The sequence below is a fragment of the Limulus polyphemus genome, unplaced genomic scaffold (genome assembly GCF_000517525.1).
Source record: "Limulus polyphemus unplaced genomic scaffold, Limulus_polyphemus-2.1.2 Scaffold9016, whole genome shotgun sequence".
Lineage (NCBI taxonomy): Eukaryota > Metazoa > Arthropoda > Merostomata > Xiphosura > Limulidae > Limulus > Limulus polyphemus.
The window spans coordinates 23,868-29,414 of record NW_013674626.1 but is presented as its reverse complement, the minus strand read 5'-3'; positions in this window follow the sequence as shown (position 1 = coordinate 29,414).

The window sequence follows — 5,547 nt, the reverse complement described above, 5'->3', positions numbered from 1 at the left end:
TGTTGTTAGTAGATCAGGGATACAAAGATTTGTTGTTAGTAGAACAGGGATACAATGATTTGTTGTTAGTACAACAGGGATACAATGATTTGTTGTTAGTAGATCAGGGATACAAAGATTTGTTGTTAGTAGGAGTAGATCAGGGACACAAAGATTTGTTGTTAGTAGAACAGGAATACAAAGATTTGTTGTTAGTAGAGCAGGGATACAAAGATTTGTTGTTAGTAGAGTAGGGATACAATGATTTGTTGTTAGTAGATCAGGGACACAAAGATTTGTTGTTAGTAGATCAGGGACACAAAGATTTGTTGTTAGTAGAACAGGAATACAAAGATTTGTTGTTAGTAGAGCAGGGATACAAAGATTTGTTGTTAGTAGAGTAGGGATACAATGATTTGTTGTTAGTAGAACATACTAACAACAAATCTTTGTGTCCCAATCCTGTACATCGAGTACAGCCATTTCCAGTCCTGTACATCGAGTACGGCCATTTCTAGTCTTGTAGATCGAGTACGACACTTTCTAGTCCTGTACATCGAGTACGACACTTTCTAGTCCTGTACATCGAGTACGGCCCTTCCTAGTCCCGTAGATCGAGTACGACACTTTCTAGTCCTGTACATCGAGTACGACACTTTCTAGTCCTGTATATCGAGTACGACACTTTCTAGTCTTGTACATCGAGTACGACACTTTCTAGTCCTGTATATTAACTGCGAATCTTTGAAGTCCTGTTCCACTAACAACAAATCTTTGTATCCCTGTTCAACTAACAACAAATCATTGTATCCCTGTTCTACTAACAACAAATCTTTGTGTCCCTGATCTACTAACAACAAATCTTTGTATCCCTGTTCCAGAAAGTGTCGTACTCGATGTACAGGACTAGAAAGTGTCGTACTCGATGTACAGGACTAGAAAGTGTCGTACTCGATGTACAGGATAGAAAGTGTCGTACTCGATGTACAGGATTAGCATAACATACCCGCGTTTCTCTGCGGGGTTCAAAGACTCCCTCATAATCCACAAAGTCTCCAGTGCACCGATCAAGCTCCTCCAATATTCCCAATTGCTATTAAAATTACTCTAAAGAGGCCATTACCCCAAAACACAGCCTGTTACCCGAGCCATGCTAGCCTGTTATTGGTGGTATGAACACAATTTCCAACAAGGCGCTCCCGGGAGCTTGATGGGGATAGGAACAAAATTTCGATGCCAAATTCGGGCTCAGAGACTTCTAGTTCCCCATCGTTCCTGTGTGAGCTTTAACCTCCTGCGTACCCTTTTATAGGGAGGATATGTCATACAGATAAGGGCGCCCTCGAGCCGCCCTTAATCTACCTTCCCTGCTTAATCCTCTTAACTCCAAAATCCTGAAGACTTCGCGAACAAACAAATATATTCACAAGCACACAACGTGAATTAATGTAGAACAACCTAAAACCGTTGCAAACGTCAAGTAATGGGAAATTTGCCGTTTTGAATTACAGAAGAATTTGCTTGATAAATAAAATTTTACCTAATTCGTCTGACCAACGAAGGCTGTGAACCGTCACGTCTGGTATTAGTACGTCAATTCTTCAGTCTTTATCTACAAGTTCAGTCGTTAATAAACATCTGCTTATTACTTATAGCCGCACACTAAAGAACTTTCTCAGATCTATGAATAACACTGTTGGTAGTCTTGCAATCTCATTCGTTCTATTTTTAACAAGGCCTAACCCTTTTATACTGGCGCAGTTGCTAAGTCACTTACCAAACAACTTTATTTAAAGACGCCGGCTGTCTCCAACCTGTCACTTCTGAACCCTGGAGTTTTTGTTAACGTGAGCCAGATGGAAAATCATGCCAACTACGATTCGATAACAATAGTTCAAGTTTTGTGAGATAAAATAGGTGTATTCGCTAGGTAAAAATGTTATAGAACTTGATGAAAAAATGAAATATTTTTATTTAGAATTTATCTGACGTTTAAGAGATCAAAATATTTTTTTGATTTTCGAAACCTTTTCTAAAAACTCAAGACTTTATTACACACGTCACCAAGCCTAGTAGATAAACTGATACAGGAGGAAACGTTACTGAAAGCGAAATATTATACGTATGTTTGCCTGGATTAGCTTTACATGGACACATGTAACTATAAAATATAAAACAAACCAGTTGATGGAGCACCCCAGTGGCACAGCGGTACGTCTGCGGACTTACAACGCTAGAAACTCGTGGTGGGCAGAGCACAGATAGCCCATTGTGCTTAATTACAAACAAACAATTACATACAGCTGATGGATATGATTTGTTATAGCCACTCAGTAAGAGGAACTTGCGTAAAGCTACACAATGGTTATCAACGCATACTCGCCTCTAATTCTGAATTGCTAGAGTAGAAGGAAGGCAGCTAGTTAACCGCACCCGCCGCCAACTTTTGTGCTACCCAATAGTTGGGATTTGACCTTTATTTTTACTGCCCCAAAGTGCGAAGCGCGTTTCTTAGGTTCTATGTCGCAAACCTAGAATACACGGATTCACAGTCCGGGCACGCAAACACACGGCCACGTCTGGTTCACTCGCACGAACTAAAAGTAACAAATAAGCGAGAACCACAACGTTCACTGTAAATCTAGAACTTACACTTTCCCATAGTTTTTCAATCCAAATAATTCCGTTGATATATCTTTCATTGAAAAATAACAAGTGATTAGAACAGAATAAAAACACTGTTTTTCTCGCAAGCAGTACAGTGGTGAGTCATATTGATTGGACAGTGTGGCTGGAGGGCTTTGATTGGACAGTCTGGCTAGAGGACTTAGATGACTTAAAAGTGTATACATTCGGTTTAGTGTCGAGGGTGTTAGCTTCTAGTTGACTATTGCGTTATTTCTGACCCTTAACCTGTGTCCATTGAGAATAAAGACTGACCAACGACTAGCAGTAGATGTTACTCGTGTTTAGGTTTTATTCTTGAAGAATAACACTGAAATCTTTCAGACTGTGATAACTGAAATGTTTATCAACTGATAGTTAGCAGGTGAAGTTAGATGTTACTCGTGTTTAGGTTTTATTCTTGAAGAATAATACTGAAATATTTCAGACTGTGATAACTGAAATGTTTATCAACTGATAGTTAGCAGGTGAAGCTAGATGTTACTCGTGTTTAGGTTTTGTTCTTGAATAATAATACTGAAATCTATCAGACTGTGATAACTGAAATGTTTATCAACTGAAAGTTAGCAGGTGAAGCTAGTTGTTATTCGTGTTTAGGTTTTGTTCTTGAAGAATAATAACACTGAAATCTATCAGACTGTGATAACTGAAATGTTTATCAACTGATAGTTAGCAGGTGAAGTTAGATGTTACTCGTGTTTAGGTTTTATTCTTGAATAATAACACTGAAATCTATCAGACTGTGATAACTGAAATGTTTATCAACTGAGAGTTAGCAAGTTAAGTGTAACCTAGGCTTACAGTTTCATTCCTTACAAACATATACAGTTCCTACAAAGAGTCAAATCGGTCTGCATATTGACCAATAGCAAGTAAGTGGAGAGGAATAATGTTGCCAACTATTTCTCATCCAACTGGAATGTATGTTTAAATCGGAGGCAGGAAAAGAACGTAGAAACTTAGTTTAACATTAAAGTAGTCCTACTCTAAAATCACTACACAGAATAACGATGACGATTTCTTTATGAATGTGGTGTATATTTTAGGGAACCTTTATTCACACGTTTGAAACGTGCCAATACAGTGACTTACGAAGTTTATATTCAAAGTTTCCAGCAAGCAAGCAGAGAGAGAGAAATATTTTGTTACTGAAATCTGCTTAGAAATAGAGAATAGTTTTATGTTAATGCATCAATGTGTTTATTAGTCAGTTTTCCTTTTTATTTTTAACCAGAAACGTTTCTTTCATGAATTATTTCAACTTTTAAACGCTCTTGTACATTCATATTTTAATTACATGCGCAGTTTATGTTAAATTGACATACATTTCAAACGTGGTAATAGAAAACAAATAAATCTATACAAGTGTACTGTTTTTTATTCTACATTTTGCACATTACGTCATTACTGTAGCTGATATATAACCAATATTTTATGATAGAGGGCAGCACACTACATGACGAAGTTAATTTCATCATTATTGAGATTGCAGGTGTCTCGCTCTTGCCTCGTGACTCAACCAAGCAATATCCGGAATGTTCCACGTGGTTTCCCCATTGATTTTGTACTCTCTGAACCAAAGCCCTCGATGACTAGTTCAGTCACGTGACAGTTGTTTGTGTATACTGAATGTAAAATTACCTAATTAATGTTGTACTGAGTTTTATATGATATCAAGTATATTTATATTCAGCATATAAAAACTTAAAATAAATTATTTTGAAACACTAATCTATCTAATCAAAGTATTGGGAACGAATTTTAATACCGTCAAGAGATGTTGTGTACATTGTTCATACAACAGTGGCAGCATCATTGTTAAATTGTAATGATTTTATGCTGTTGCTTGCATTGTTCATATAATAGTAGTAGTATTGTTAAAAGACTAATATCATTTTAACTTTTTTTTTTTAGATGCCCCAAATCATAATGGCAGAAGTATTGTTTATATTGTTAAAACAAACACTGATATTTCTTTTCGTCTATATTGGTCACACAACAATAACAGCAACATCCTTAAAGAATCAGAAGTATTCAATTTCGTTTCATTGTTGATAAAACAACGACAGTAACAATGTTAAAACAAACAAAGTATTTCAGGTTTACATTTGAAAATATTATCAATGAAGCCTTACAAAGAAAGTTTATGTAAAGGAAAAGGATGTATTATTGTACTTAAAGAAACACTCGATTTGTTAGAAGCCATTCAATTGGTTTTTATTTATCTGATAGTCTTTATAGCTCTAAGTATATGTATAGAATATTTCTATGCTATGTTGCTGGGAATCTTGAATTAATAAAAAAATACAACAAGCGTCACAAGAAGTTAAGAAATACTTTCTTCTATCAATTAACAACAAACGAGTATAACAACATCTGTCACTTGGTTCGCTATCAATTAACAACGAACAAGTGTATCCGCATCTGTCACTTGGTTCTATATCAATTAACAACAAACAAATATATCCACATCTGTCACTTGGTTCGCTATCAATTAACAACGAACAAGTGTATCCGCATCTGTCACTTGGTTCTATATCAATTAACAACAAACAAATATATCCACATCTGTCACTTGGTTCTGTATCAATTAACAACGAAGAGTATATCAACATCTGTCACTTGGTTCTATATCAATTAACAACAAACGAGTGTATCAACATCTGTCACTTGGTTCTGTATCAATTAACAACAAACGAGTACATCAACATCTGTCACTTGGTTCTATATCAATTAACCACAAACGAGTGTATCAACATCTGTCACTTGGTTCTGTATCAATTAACAACAAACAAGTATATCAACATCTGTCACTTGGTTCTATATCAATTAACCACAAACGAGTGTATCAACATCTGTCACTTGGTTCTATATCAATTAACC